At 34.7% G+C, this 16,509-nt stretch overlaps 1 protein-coding gene and 1 long non-coding RNA gene across 2 annotated transcripts in view; one reads left to right on the top strand and one right to left on the bottom strand.

Moving 5' to 3' along the window:
• LOC131383267 (uncharacterized) overlaps nucleotides 1-13,071 on the top strand; it is a 28,872-nt gene extending 15,801 nt beyond the window's left edge. Inside the window, exons 2-3 of the long non-coding RNA XR_009213162.1 lie at nucleotides 6,488-6,615; nucleotides 11,261-13,071. This is a non-coding gene — a long non-coding RNA (uncharacterized LOC131383267). The remainder of the gene's footprint in view (nucleotides 1-6,487; nucleotides 6,616-11,260) is intronic.
• The window catches only part of ROBO1 (roundabout guidance receptor 1), a 1,210,998-nt gene that overhangs the window by 845,806 nt on the left and 348,683 nt on the right, over nucleotides 1-16,509 (bottom strand). The window lies entirely within an intron of this gene.

Below are 16,509 nucleotides of genomic sequence, written 5' to 3'. Positions count from 1 at the left end.
ATTATATACAATACATATTTTATGTATATTATATACAATACATATTTTATGTATTATATTATATACAATACATATTTTATGTATTATATATTATGTATTATATTATATATTTTATGTATCATATTATATATTGTAAATATGTACAAGTGAAATAAATAATATTTTGATTAACCTAGTGCAACTAAGTTAAGCACTTTAATATAACTGTCCAATGTGTCAGCTCCTCGCCACCTGCCTGGCGTCATCTTCTATGATTCTTTCTTACTAACCCTAAATTTCAAACCATACATCCTGTGCACCTTCTGTGAATGCTGTTAGTAATATACTACATAACATTGCAAAGGGAAATTGACAAACATTTATTAAAACTCTGTCCTAAAGACTTCAGTTGATGTACTAATTAGTTAAACCATCTTTTTGAGGATCCCTGACTATACCATTTAATCTTTTACTACAGAAAATAAGAATGAGAAAGGGTAGAGAATAGCAAAAAGGAAACAGAGATTTTTTTCCTAATGAGTTTGGAAATAAGAATGGTCTTATGAGAAATGAGGGCTTTGTTTAATTCCAAATGCATTCCTATGGTGGAATTGCAATTTACTTGAGTTTTAACAGATGTCATACCTAAGTTCTTAAACTGTTATAATCCATTTGCACATTCTTAAACAGAGCAAAAGCAAAGATGTGGTGGTGCAATATAAAAGTAGAATCAAGAGTACTTTAGCTTTGCTCATTTTTATTTCTGTGGTACTCACCTCCCACTCACACAGAATTCTTCCATCTCCTTCTCATTTGATTGCACTGTCTTCAGCTCAATTCATATTATCTCTGCAGTGCAATCCATCTTTTGATACAACTTTATTTAGTGTATTTCCACTACTACATAGAAAAAAATACCTGGTTGTGCTGGAGAGAATTATTTACTCTGCTCAAACATCTGATATATCCTGAAACAAACATGGATTATAATGGGACACTCAAAATCAAACAGAATTAAACTACCATGTTAAAAAGATAGCAACTATAAACATAGATTCAATTATGTAACAAACCTGAGAGTATATAAAAAAAATGTTAGCAATCTGGTTTCACCATTCATAGACCAAGAGGTAGTCTGAAAATAGATGAGATTAAAATGGGGTGAGTCAACCTCACCTGTAGTAAACAGAAAGCCAACCCTCCTCAGAAATGAAAGATCTAAAGAGCTATCAAAATATTTTATTTCTTACTGCTAAGGAAACTTTGAGTTATGCATTGACAATCTTCACTTTCACATCAAACTGCAAATATTCATAGGAAGTGGTGACATGTTAAATTGTTATTACACTTTCATGAAGTGTGAAATCTCAAGAGACAGCTTTATGGTGTTATAGGCCTGCATTCCGATCCTGACAATGCCACTTACATAAATAAATAGGTCCATATTTATCTACTGGCAGGTCAGTCCTCTGAGCTGAGCCTCTATGTTCTCACCTGTGAAATGTACAGATTGAGAATGTGTGACTCATCACATTTTTTTTGGCTCAATTGACTTGATACATGGGCATATGTTTATAACTGTAAGTCAGCATATCAGTACTATTTTTATTAGTTTTTCTAACAGCAGGCCACCAAAAGATTCAGTATTTAGCATTACTGACGACAAATATAAAGTGTAGCTTTTGTGGGAAATCCACTGGAGATTCACAGGTATATGTACAAGGAAACCTCTGGTGAGTAGAACTGCGAGGAGGACTGAAAAGGAGTGAGATAGGGATTCAGATGGAGTCGATGAGAAGCACATACTTTTTTTTCATAATTCTCCCATCTGCCCACATTAACAGACAGTTATGTTCATAAGACTGTCCCTCTTTATTGGTGAAGGTACCACCTGGACCTTCTAAATGCATGGATTTAGAAGGGTTTGTTTCTATAAATATATGATGTCTTAGACATCATATTTACTCTTGTAGTTTCTTCTTTTAAAGATGTTGCTAAAGCAACATTTGTCGTAGCTAGATGGCTGCATGTGGGTAAAGATACGGTGCCTGAATTACAATTATTTACTTATACGCTAAGCAACTAAGTTAAATGTATATTTTTAATTGTAGAAAAATAAGATTTACTTGACCTGGGGAAAGGTGACTGAGGCACTGAGCTCTCTGATTTAGATTATTCAAGGATTTCCCTAAAATTAACCATGCACAAAGTTATTCACTAGCTCTACACATAATCAAACATTCGAGACTGTTTTACACTGAATATTACCTGGAACAGGTTGAATCTCTTGCACACATAACATTCAGAAGTTATCATATACTCCTCAAGTGAATGAAAATGATCTATTAGTCATTTGTTTCTTCATGTATTCATATTCAATAAACATTCAAAGGCTCACAATATGCCAGGCACTGCTCTTAGAACAATAGACATAATAATATGTCAAAAAGAGACAAAGCCCCACTTCTCATGGAGCTTACGCTGTAATTCTTCTCTTACTTTTTCATGAAGATGGACAAAACATCCCAAATATGGTGCTCCCCAAGACCATAGCCCCTGAAAAAGGAGTAATATTAAGAAGCAATGTATTATATAATGTAACTTTCTCTGGATGTGGGAACTTGATCTAGGGGATCCCATTCCATAGGTTGCCCAATTTTCTGTTTTGTGGAGATACGTTGGGCCAGTCAGATATTAACTCTTAAAAATATGAATCAAAAATACAAACAGAATGAGGCAGAGAACACAAGAATAGAGAATGAAATCAGGTAAAGAGGAGTTCTATAGGAGAACGAAGGCATGCTAGAAGGAAGTAAAAAATGCAGAAAACCTAAACCCTGAGCTGAGAACAGTAGAATTTGAGGACATCAGCTGACAGCCACATGCCCCTGCATGCCTAGAACTGCCTGGGGTTCCAGAGCTAGGTTTCATCTGACTCACTCGTCAACATTCCTTGTAATTCTAGAGGGGTGGCCTGAATGTGATTTCTCCATCTTCAATAAATGCATATGACTATTTTTTTCTATTTACATTATATGCCCCTCACATTTTATTCATTTATTAAGATCCACATTTATACAGAATTACATGCAGGAAAAGGTCACGGATGGAAACTTGTTAGAAACGGACCATGCAGTAACCAATTGAACGACAATTTATTTCAATTGGTCTATTTAAGAAGCTAGAAAACTATTTTAAAAATAACCGTAGTTCAGGTGACAATAAGAACAGTATGCTTAGACCTCTCTGATCTTCTGAATCCTGAGAACGGATTTTGGAAATGCTATGATAGGTCAGGTTTCTACTGGATTTAGAGGCTCTTTTTATTTTCCACTTCAATCACAACAATATAAGCCAGAAAGCAGATGAAAAGACAAGTGGCTGGCTACAGGTTCCAGATTTTTTTGGCTAGCACTAAATTAGTAGACACAAAAAACCCAAGACAAATGTCAAATTGTATGTAGATAAAATCTACATAAAACAAAGACTAAGAATCTGTTGAAGGAGCAAAGACCATGACTCAGGAAAACATACAATGAGAGCAGAATGGGAGACACACACACACACACACACACACACACACACACACACACACACAGAGAGAGAGAGAGAGAGAGAGAGAGAAATACACACATACTCAAAAAAATGTAAAATTCCGGTGATGCAGACCACACAGAAAACCGAGTGACCATTTTCCTAGCTACAAATTGGAATAAAGAGGAAATTAGAAACACAAACCTGGATTTCACACTCTCACTTGTTATTGATTGCATTGTTTTGCACTTCTGGTAACTGTATATATCTGTTCTCATTCCACATTGTGGCTTCAACTGTTCTCACATAATTTTTAAATTTTTCACATAGATTTAAAATTGATTAAGAAATATTTACAAAAATCTGGGCAGAGTACCTCCTATCTGCTTGCATTTTTTTAGTATCCAGAAGGAACTGAAGAGGTATGTACCTGCCACATTTGCTGTAATTCCATCTAGATACACTGTATGTTACATAAGCACAATTCGAAAAATTCACTATTAATTTTTATTTGAAAGCAATAAGGATAAAATATCATCGCATCAATGCCTGATAAAAACATCAAACTATGAAAGGAGAAAAGATTCAATAGATGTCTTTTTGTGCATCATGATGTAACACAAATAATATACATAATATATGCAAGTCCAGGTTCTTTAGAAACTAACATTACTATCACTTATTTCTCTTCTCTTACTTCCATTCTTCATATATAATTCTTTTTTTGTTGTTGTTTGTTTGTTTGTTTGAGACGGAGTCTTGCTCTGTCATCCAGGCTGGAGCACACTGGTGTGATCTCAGCTCATTGCAATGTCCGCCTCACAGGTTAAAGCCATTCCCCACCTCAGCCTCCCAGGTAGCTGGGATTACAGGCACCTGCCATCATGCCTGGCTAATTTTTGTATTTTTGTAGGGATAGGTTTTACCATGTTGGCCAGGCTGGTCTTGAACTCCTGACCTCAGGTGATCCACCCGCCTCGGACTTTCAAAATTCTGGGATTATAGGCGTGAGCCACCGTGCCTGGCTCCTTTCTTCATGTAATTCTATCATGCCTATCTCACAGTAAGCTTTGACAGAACTAGTTTCACTGTTTTTTTTTTTTTTTCTTTGAATTCAACTAAATGACAGGAAAACCATCTAATGTAACTTGAAAAAACATTTTAAAAATTAAGTGATTTAGTGTACACTGTCAAAAAATAGGTCTTAATTTTTGAAATAATGAAAATGTAAAAACAAGTAATTCTGGGCAGTATAAAACTACCAGATTATTTATCGTCTGTTCATTGTTATGAGCAGTCTTATATAATCCACAAATAAAAACAAAAAGTCTATTAAAATTATTCAGTTAAATCTTTATCCTGGTTTTATAAAACAAAAATGGCCATATTCTATTACTGCTTCAGATTAAATAGAACTGTGTGTATTGGAGACTGACTGTTTCAACCTCTGTACTTGTTTTCCAAGATCGAAGTCATTTTTCTTTCTAATTAAAAATTTAGATCTTTTACATTCAATCAAAACTTCACATCAGTTTGTAGAGATGTCTGATTTGAATAGGGATTGTGTAAAAGCAGAAAAAATAGACCAACTTGTACATATGAACAGCTATTGTACGCACAGCCTAGTGGCATTTTTTCAAGTACTCGGATGCTAACATTTTCAGTTTATGTTCTGCTCAAGATGCCTTTCAACACCCTCACTAAAAATGTGAATTTTAGAATACTCTATTTTTCTTTAGAATAGCCAGCTCTGGATTATTTCTAATGTCTATTTAACCAGCAAATGAAGAGGCAGGAGAACGTTGTGTTGAGGGGACGCAATTCTAATGCCAGCTTATCTGGGCTTGAATATCAGCTCTACCAATTGTGGGTTGAGATAACATGGGCAAGTTCTATGACATTTTTTGAGTTTCAATTTCCTCATTTTAAAAATGGAGATGCTTTGGCACTGGCATAAAATCAGACAGGCCAGCAGAACAGAATAGAGAACCTTGAAATAACTCCACACATCTACAGTGAACTCATTTTTGACAAAGGTGCCAAGAACATACATTGGGGAAAGGACAGTCTCTTCAATAGGTGGTGTTGGGAAAACTGGATTTCCATAAGCAGAAGAATGAAACTAGACTGGTATCTCTCACCACATACAAAAATAACATCAAAATGGATTAAACATTTAAATCTAACACTTCAAACTATGAAACTACTGAAAGAAAACAATGGGGAAACTCCCCAGGACATCGGTCTGGGCAAAGATTTCTTGAGTAATACCCCATGATCACAGGCAACCAAGCAAAAATGAACAAATGGGATCCTATCAAGTTAAAAAGCTTCTGCACAGCAGAGGAAACAAGCAACAAAATGAAAAGACAACCCATAGAACGAGAGAAAATATTTGCAAACTACTCTTCTGACAAGTGATTAATAACCAGAATACATGAGGAATTTATAAGGAGCTCAAACAACTCTATAGGAAAAACATCTAATAATCTGATTAAAAAATGGGCAAAATATCTAAATAGCCATTTATCAAAAAAGACATACAAGTGGCAAACAGGTATATAAAAAGGTGTCCATTAGAGGTATCAGAGATACCAATAGAGGTATCAAAATATCTCATGTAACTTATATACACCTACTATGTACCCACAAAAATTAAAAAGAAATATTAATAAAATGTATAAAAATAAATAAAATGGAGATTCTAGTGTTAGCATCTATGTTATGCATTCTTTTGATAATGCAATAAATTAAAAATATGTCGAGTGCTTAGCACAGAGCCTGTGACATTGGAGGTGCTGAAATTCTCAACAATATAGTTATCACTTCAGTTATTGCACCCACTGTTATCATCCTCAGTATTTATTTGGCAGTATATTCTCTGGTATATTGTTGGTGGGAATGCAAAATGCTAAAGCCAGCATGCTAGACAATGTACCAGTTTCTTATGAAGTTTGCTTATCTGTTGTCATAGACTCAGCAATTCTGCTCTTAGCAGTTTTACCCAAGAGAAAAGAAAAACATATGCCCACATGAAGAGTGTTTATATCAGCTTTATTCATAATCACCCCCAACTGGTAACAACCAATTGTCCACCGAATGGTGAGTAGGTGAGAAAATTGTGGTACCAACATACAATGGAATATTAACCAATAATTTTAAAAAATAAATATTGATACATGCAACACCATGGATGGTTTCAAATACACTATGTTAAGTGAAAAAAAAAATCAGAAAGAAAAAGCTGCCGATTGAAAAATTTAATTGATATGATGTTCTAGAAAAGGCCAAGTTATAAGAACAGAAACCTGATCAAAGTTTGCTAAGAGGATGGACTACAAAGGGACATAAAGGAACCTTTGGGAATGACAGAAATATTCTATGTCTTAATTATGGTGGTGGTTACATCACTTTATGTATTTTCCAAAATTCATAGAAATATACAGCTATAAAGAGTAACTTTTACTGTATGTAAATTGTATCTAGATAACCTGACTTTAAAGATTAAACCAGAAATACGTGCATATCAAGTCACTATGGAGGAATATGTGAAAATATTAACAAGTTACCTTCCAAGGGCCGTACATACACTCCTTTGAACAAAACTTAAGCTGTGATTGGAGTTGCTGGTTCATCCTAAAGGATTATGTCAGAACCCAGTTACGTCCACAAAGTTCATGGGTATTCCTGAGATATTGCTTTTTGAGCTGGACCGTAAAGCCAGGAAAACGTGGAAATAAATATTCAAGATCCAGGGTCCCCAAGTGTTCAGTTCTGCTCAAAGTCTGACCCTCCCTTGCACTCAGACTCTGGGTCAGCAAATACAACTCCTGAGGAAGGGCCCGCAAACACACAAAGCCTAATCCAAGTTATAGAGTTATTAACAGGAATCAGTTCAGTGAAGTGAAGGGACAAAAAACAAAATAAACAAACAAAAAACCTGATTAACTGGCACTGAGCTAAACAAGAAAGCTCCTGGCAGCAAGTGAAAAAAACACCCAATTCTTAAGCTAGTCAGGCTTGAAGCCAGATAATTTTGTTGTAGTAGTAATCCAAAGACAATTCTAATGTCTGACACGTGTTTGAACTGGCTACTCCATATCCCAACAATTAAGTCTTCTTACTCAATAATGCCCATTGGTTTATTATCTTTTTATTTGAAAATTCTGTTTTACAAGGAAGTAGCAAACTGTAGAGCATTCTTTTGATTTAATTGGTTATTTTATTTTTTCTTCTTAAATACAAGATATGTCTGATTACTATTATTATTATATAATAGATGCTCTCATATTTGCTATTATAAATTGTCTGAATTGTTATACCTTCTTCTTTCCAACTAACTTTTCTCTCTCTCCTTTTTTAACCTTTTTATTGGTATTTGGTTTTCAAATTTGGCCATGGTCTAACATTTAGGATATAATTTTAAAATCGATGATCATAATTTTTAAGGATTGAAAATGTTTTAAGATTTTACAAAATAAATAAAAATTAAAGACTTTAATTAAATCAACTTATTAAAGTACTATAGGCCATGCAAGTTACAAAAACTGGTCTTTTGAAATATCTTAAACATGTAAGTGTAAGCAATATTTATAATTCGTAAATTTTCAGAAATTAAGTTCAATAAAAATAATAATTTACTTTGCTTAATTCATGTTTAGTTTGTCCAACTCTTAATATAATGTAATTTCAAACATTTATAAGGATGCAGACAAACTATGCCAACAAATGAATAAACAAACCAAAAATTCTTGGAAGTCCTGAAGGACTATAGCCACTTTTTAAACTTAAATTGATTTCATTTTTGAGAAAATGATGTTTCTCTCAATTGATTAGACACCTAAGAAATGAATGGTTGGGCCGCCCTACCATATAGAAAGCCCCAAATAGCTGAAGTGCTAATTGTGGACAAAAGGAGCACAGAAAGAATGCTAGAGTTGTACAAAACAATCACAATTTAGTGAATGGTTGCAGAAATGAAAGGCTGTAGAGTCCCATAGTTTTTTCCTTTCTTGGCCTTGAATGTATTTGTATATAGTAACCAATTTCCATTTTTCCTCTTGTTCCTATTCTCTACATTTTTTGAAGATTTTACAGAATGACAAACTGGGATTGCAACTGAATGAGAAAAGCCTGAATACATCCCAATGTCTTATTCAGTTAAAATGAGATTATAATCAAATAAGTTATTGATGGGATTTTGAGTTTCCATTTTTGGGAAGAGAATGAAGACATCTGCATACGGTTTAGTGCATTACGTTAGACTGGACCAGATTTTTATTGTTATTGCTGGGTTTGGAAGTACAATTATTTGTAGAAGGATGTAAATGGATGTTTACATGAAAGTTCTGGATATGAATAGGTTCTGCCAGGTAGGTGTAATTGCATGAGCTTTGGAGGGCAAAAGGAGGTAGTGGTTATTATTCTGCTGTTGTGGGTATTACAAAAACAGAGTAGAGATCAGTGTTTGCTGACCCCTGTACTGCATATGTCAGTGTCTTGTCACCAGCAACTTGGCATGAGGACCAGTTGCGTTAGAGACAGAGCACCAGTTTCCTAATGTACTACAACTAGTATCATATACAAACGTCTTCATTCTGTTCCCCAAAATGGAAACTCAAAATCGCATCAATAACTTATTTGGTTCTAATCCCATTATAATCCCATTATAACCAAATGAGACTTTGGGATGTATATACCAACTACAGTGGTGATCTTCATTCCCACCGTCCAAGTGGGCCCCTAAGTTTCTCGGTTGAAATTCATCCAGCAAGTTTGTAAAGAACTGTATTCCATGCATACCATCCCTTTCTTCTAAAATAACACTAGTATCTTCTGTTTTTTCCAATTATCCCTGACTGCGATACCACCGTAATGCAGACTTTTCAGAAGAGAATAAAAGGTGGAAATTAGATTCAGAAGACAAAAACATGGTACAGAAAAAAAGTACAAATCATTTACTAGGCAATGTAATCAGGATTATTTCACAGATGTAATTATTTGCATAGATGTTTCTTTTATTTAAACAAAATGTTTAATTGCAAGGAAATATAGTAAATAAAAAATATACTCAATGAAGCTAAAGCACTGTGCAGGCATCTTCTAGCAAAACACTCAGACAAGAAAAATAATTTGACATTTTTATGTCAATGAATTCAAAATGTCTGAATCCTTTGTATATGAGTCCAACAAAACTTTATTAGCTGAAGCTAAAATGTGTCATGTGATTACCAAATCACTCGTTTTTCTAGCCTGCACTGGTTGGGACTAAGGACAAAGTAAATAGAAAAGGTGCCACTTTTGAGTAACACTCTTAGTAGATAAAATGACAATGTGCAAAATGAGATAATCTAATTACTAAATTGGAAATAACTTTCCACCGAAGTTTGATGCATTTACAGACATTATAAATGTGTTCAGCTGATAGTCCTAACTAGAAGAAATTATTTCTTTTTGTTTTTAGATTTAGCGAAATGTTTTCATTGTAAAGAAAGATACAGAGGCTGCCTTGAAAATCTGAACTCCTTAATGCCACTTACTTCAGCAAAACAGGCATCTCTCAGAGTGTCAAGACAAGGCCCAGGTATAATAGCAAGACAATGTAATGAGTTATATTTCTTGCCCAAACTGCACACAGACACCTCATATTTATTCCAGTTTACTTATTTGTGCCATACAAATATTTTTATGTTTTCCATGTGAAATGGGTTGAGACAATTTGGTTCAAAGGGGAGGGAATAAACGTGAGACCATTACATCCCTCATAGCAATTTCAAACCCAAACAGAGATCAAACTATCTTGTTAATAGATTTCTATGTTGAAAAATTGTATTTCACATCCTTAGAGTCCTAATCATGAGGCATTTAAAAAAATATTAGGAAATAATACAGGTAACACGAGAAAAGCATGATAACATTTTGAATGACTTAATTCTTCTGCACAGAATTATCTAATGCATACTAAGCATCTCTGCCACCTCCAATCTCAGCCTAAGTAAGAGAGAGACGGAGAGCATGAGAACTTGTATTAATGTCTGTCCCCCAAAATACACATTTCACCCTACCCCACTCAGGGTTCTCATCAGTTTCAGGCTGCTTACTGAATCATGCTGTTTTAAGAAAAATCAGTGCCACAATATTTCTTTTTACTCAGGGGTCATTAATAGCATCCTTGCTGATTAAATATTACCAACACATGCACAAATTATTTAGGCCACGTATTATTATTGACTTGGAAATAATGGAAAATTCTATCCTCAATATTAGTCCAAAGTTTTTGCCTAAGGGTTAATATATTTCAAAAATAAAAGCTAAAGTAAATCATAGTTATTTTTAAAATGTCATTTTAGAAAACATTTTTTAAATATCCAACTTCTATTTTAAGTTCAGGGGTACATGTGTTGATGTGCAGGTATGTTACATAGTTAAATGTGTTCCATGGTGCCTTGCTGCACAGATCATCCTATCACCTAGGTATTAAGCCCAGTATCTATTAGCTATTCTTCCTGATGCTCTTCCTCTTCCCACCCCTCACCCTCTGACAGGCCTTAGTGCGTGTTTTACTCCCTCCTCATGTGTCCATATGTTCTCATCTTTCAGCTCCCACTTAAAAGTAGAAGATGTGGTATTTGGTTTTATGTTCTTGTGTTAGTTTGCTGAGAATAATGACATCCAGCTCCATCTATGCATCTACGTCCCTGCAAATGACATGATCTTGTAAAACATGTGTTTTTTTTTTTTTTTTTAGAGACAAAGTCTAGCTCTGTTGCCCAGACTGGACTACAGTGGTGTGATTATAGCTCACATCCTCACATCAGACTTGCACTCCTAGACTCAAGCAATCCTTCTGCCTCAGCCTCCAGAGTAGCTGGCTACAAGTGTGCACCACCAGACCCACCTAATTAAAACAAGGTTCCATGTTCATGGATAGGAAGAATCAATACCGTGTAAATGGACATACTGCCCAAGGTAATTTATAGATTCAATGCCATCCCCATCAAGCTACCAATGACTTTCTTCACAGAATTGGAAAAAACTACTTTAAAGTTCATATGGAACCAAAAGAGAGCCCACATTGCCAAGACAATCCTAAGCCAAAAGAACAAAGCTGGAGGCATCACACTATCTGGCTTCAAACTATACTACAAGGCTACAGTAACCAAAACAGCATGGTACTGGTACCAAAACAGAGATATAGACCAATGGAACAGAATAGAGCCCTCAGAAATTAACAACACACATCTACAACCATCTGATCTTTGACAAACCTGATAAAAACAAGAAATGGAGAAAGGATTCCCTGTTTAATAAATGGTGCTGGAAAAACTGGCTAGCCATATGTAGAAAGCTGAAACTGGATCCCTTCCTTACACCTTATACAAAAATTAATTCAAGATGGATTAAAGACTTAAATGTTAGACCTAAAACCATAAAAACCCTAGAAGTTGCCTAGGTTAAGGCAATACCATTCAGGACATAGGCATGGACAAGGACTTCATGTCTAAAACACCAAAAGCAATGGCAACAAAAGCCAAAATTGACAAATGGGATCTATTTAAACTAAAGAGCTTCTGCACAGCAAAAGAAACTACCATCAGAGTGAACAGGCAACCTACAGAATGGGAGAAAATTTTTGCAATCTATTCATCTGACAAAGGGCTAATATCCAGAATCTACAAAGAACTCAAATAAATTTACAAGAAAAAAACAAACAACACCTCAAAAAGTGGGCGAAGGATATGAACAGACACGTCTGAAAAGAAGACATTTATGCAGCCAAAAGACACGTGAAAAAATGCTCATCATCACTGGCCATCAGAGAAATGCAGATCAAAACCACAATGAGATACCATCTCACACTAGTTACAATGGCGATCATTAAAAAGTCAGGAAACAACAGTGCTGGAGAAGATGTGGAGAAATAGGAACACTTTTACACTGTTGGTGGGACTGTAAACTAGTTCAACCATTGTGGAAGACAGTGTGGTGATTCCTCAAGGATCTAGATCTAGAAATACCATTTGACCCAGCCATCCCATTACTGGGTATATACCCAAAGGATTATAAATCATGCTGCTATAAAGACACATGCACACATATGCTTATTGTGGCACTATTCCCCAATAGCAAAGACTTGGAACCAACCCAAATGTCCATCAATGATAGACTGGATTAAGAAAATGTGGCACCTATACACCATGGAATACTATGCAGCCATAAAAAAGGATGAGTTCATGTCCTCTGTAGGGACATGGATGAAGCTGGAAACCATCATTCTCAGCAAACTATCGCAAGGACAAAAAACCAAACACCACATGTTCTCACTCGTAGGTGAGAACTGAACAATGAGAACACTTGGACACAGGAAGGAGAACATCACATACTGGGGCCTGTAGTGGGGTGGGGGGAGAGGGGAGGCATAGCATTAGGAAATATATCTAATGTAAATGACGAATTAATGGGTGCAGCACACCAACATGGCACATGTATACATATGTAACAAACCTGCATGTTATGCACATGTACCCTAGAACTTAAAGTATAATAAAAATAAATAAACAAAAATAAAACAAGGTTCTTTTAGAGACGATGGGGGGTGGGTGAGAGGTGGTCTTGCTATGTTGTTCAGGCTGGTCTTGCGCTCCTGGCTTCAAGCGATCCTCCCACCTCAGCATCCTGTGTAGCTGGGATTACAGGTGCAAGCCACTGGGCCTGGCTCTAACAAACGTTTTGAATCATATTTATTTCCACATGCAGCACTTTTCTCTGAAAATCTGCACTGTATGCACGGTATTCATTTTGAGCCTACCAGAGCGGCAGTCATATTATTTTTTAAGTTTATTCTTCTCTCTGAAGTAGGTAATAAAGAGCAATCTCTATAGCATTTTAGGCTGAGTCTATGTTGGAATTACCATATGTGCACGTTTCTAGACACAAACGTTACTGAGATTCTTGTAGGAACCACCAGAACTCAGGATTTGTAAAGTATTAATCAAATTGAGTAAAGGAATTTGTTTCAGAATAGTTTAGGACATCCATTATAAAATTCTGGTTTTCTGACATTGGGTATTCTCTTAATTTGAGCAAACTTCCTGTTGAACTTGTATCAGAGGGTTGCCCTTCCTTTGATAGCTCCTCACTAGACCAAGAGCAAAGTGAATGTATGATAATTGAGCTATCCCTAAAATAAACTTTTTCTACTCTTCTGCGTTTATTTCTCTGAGGGGAGAAGATGTTTCCTTCAATTTTCCTATAAAAAGCTGATTAATCCTAAAATTTGAAGCCTAAGAAAAGAAAGAAACTATTGTGAGAATCAGAGTCACTCATGAGGAATTTAAACCACTGCAGAGGTAAAACCCTGTGTAACAGTTAATAGCTCTATATGCCAGGAAAACACTGGACCCTTGTAAAGAACGAATAATAAGTTCCCAGTACAAAAGAAAGCTACTTTAGTTTTTAATCCTATAGATCATGGTTTCATTTAAACTAAATTTTAATAATATGCGCTAATGAATAAAATGCCATTTTAAAAATAATAAATGAAACTTAACAAATTGCATATGGTTAGTTTGCATTTAAAAGACTGAAGTATTTTTCCATTGCAATGTTTGCATTTCTAAAGGATGGACAAAGCCTTTTATTTTTAGCCGGCCAATCTGTACAGTGTTTGATTTTTTTTTTTTTTTTTTTTTTTTTTTTTGGTGAACACTGAAATTCTACATTAAAAATTCTAATTCCCCTTTACCAGGGACCTCAACTTTCCATCTTATTTCACCACAGATAGTTTTAGTGTCTTCAGTCTTTCATTTCAAAGTGCTTATATTTAATATTTATTACCAAAGAAATAGAAGGCTTAGTCAACTCAATGTTATTTATTTATTTTGCTTTGATCCGTAGGTTGTCATGTAAACTAAGCAGTATATTTCTTTCTCACTTACATATGGGCTTGCTGACTGACAGAGCTCTCAGATTTCTTTGTGGCTAAGGAAAGTTATTTTTGATACAGTGTGAGATATTTTAAAAGAGTGTTTGAAGTGTTAAAGCAGATATCTGGGCCAACAAAAATGAAGATCATGTTCTTAATTTTGATCATTCCAAAAACTTCAGGCTGAGCTTCCTTATATCAAAAAAGCATTGTAAAAAGTGAAGGTGGTTATAAAAAGATGGCTTTTAGCTTTTCGGGTTATAGAAATTAGCTTTAAAAATTCATCCCACGCCCCTAACATGATTTTTAGAGTGATTATTTCTTCTCTCAAATCATGTATATATAGGATTCATCTCTTTTGTCATGCCTTTATTCCCTGATCAGGCAAATCTCTGAATTTTCTTATTCTGCATTCTTGATTGTTGCCTTTTTGCAAATAAATTAATTTTGTGCGTTTAAAGCATGCATCATAATGGTTAATCCACATGTCATTATTAATTGCTAAATCATAATATTGGCACAGACTGTACCTCTCATCTTAGTCAATGCTAATAGAAGTATTGAGAATCAAGAAAGGCTGATATAACTTAAAATGATACAGATAAAAGACCATAGCTTTATTCAACTTTACCAAGAAAGCAAGAACCAATAAAAGACTGAGATAACTGGTAAATCAGGGGTCAATGACCAGTTAATATTGCCCAAGTTAATATGAATATCAAGCTGGTCACCATATCTAGTCAATTCTGGCCCTTCTCTTCCCTTCCGTTCCTTTCTGTCCATTCCTTCTTGCTGGAAAAGACATAATACCTGCAATATCTACCAAAGGTGGGCATCTGTGTATCCTACAACCCAACGTATATACTCTCTTTTGAAATTCATACATATATTAAGCAAAGTATATTGGCAGGAATGTTTACAGAAGTTATATTGGTAATAGCCAAAAGCTGAAAACTACACAAATGATAATCAACAATAAAATGTGCAAGTTGAGACATATTAATACAATGAAATATTATACAAAACAATGTGAATAACTCTCACGTAGACAATACTGAGTAAAAGCAGCTAAACATCCTACATAGGTACCGTATGGTTCTATGTGTATAGAGTGCAATGACCGCAAAGCTAGTCTACTGTGATAGATATTAGCATAAAGGTTGTGTTTAGCAGGAGTTGGTGATGAGAGTGGGGCAGAGGAAACACTTCTAAGGGGAAGAGACATTCTATTCCTTGAAAACACACATGCAGGTGCGTTTAATGTGGAAAAATTCAAGTTGTACATTTGGTATTTGTCTACCTTCCAATATAGATTACACTTCAATAAAAAAAAGTTCTGGCCCTTATGGAAAACTTAGATAATATAACTGTGAAAGTAAAAACAAAACAAGAAAAATCAGAACTTCATAAACATAATTAATATTAATCTTCTTGGTTTTTTTCTTTTCAATCTTTAAAATAAAATCAGTGCTAATATAATACGGAAACAGAAATTGGAATATTTATCTGTCGATCCACCTATCTATCCCTCACTGTTTTTTAACTTAATGTCATACAAATTACTTATACTTCATTTATATGTGATTTTTAATATTCTCTCATATGAATTTATAATAATTTAAATACCTGCATTTTTATTTGTATAGTCTTAGAAGCATAATGAGTCAAAGCCATACAGTTTTGAAAGTCTTGATCTTGCAAGACTCTTGATACTGCCAACCAAAATGTCTACTCCAATTTATATTAACACTAACATTATGGGTTGTTATTATTACCAAAAAAAGTCATAACAATACAAATCTTTCATGCCCAAGTGCACTTTTGTAAAGTCAAATGTGTAATATTAAGATGTACTATTCCTTACATCAAATATGGATGAGAGAAAAGTAGGTGTACCAACGAGTTAAAAACTGGAATATTTATATTTTAAAATATTCTTATCCACGGAATAAATTATTCTAGCATATGGCCATTGATACTTATAAGTAATATGGCAAATTACTTGGTGTGAGTTCTTAAGTACCCTCATAGAAACTAAGAAAGAACACTCAACAGTTTATTTTCTATTTCAT

Source organism: Hylobates moloch, unplaced genomic scaffold (genome assembly GCF_009828535.3).
Source record: "Hylobates moloch isolate HMO894 unplaced genomic scaffold, HMol_V3 SCAFFOLD_4, whole genome shotgun sequence".
In the NCBI taxonomy this organism is placed as follows: Eukaryota; Metazoa; Chordata; class Mammalia; order Primates; family Hylobatidae; genus Hylobates; species Hylobates moloch.
This window is presented reverse-complemented; position numbering and strand designations above follow the sequence as displayed.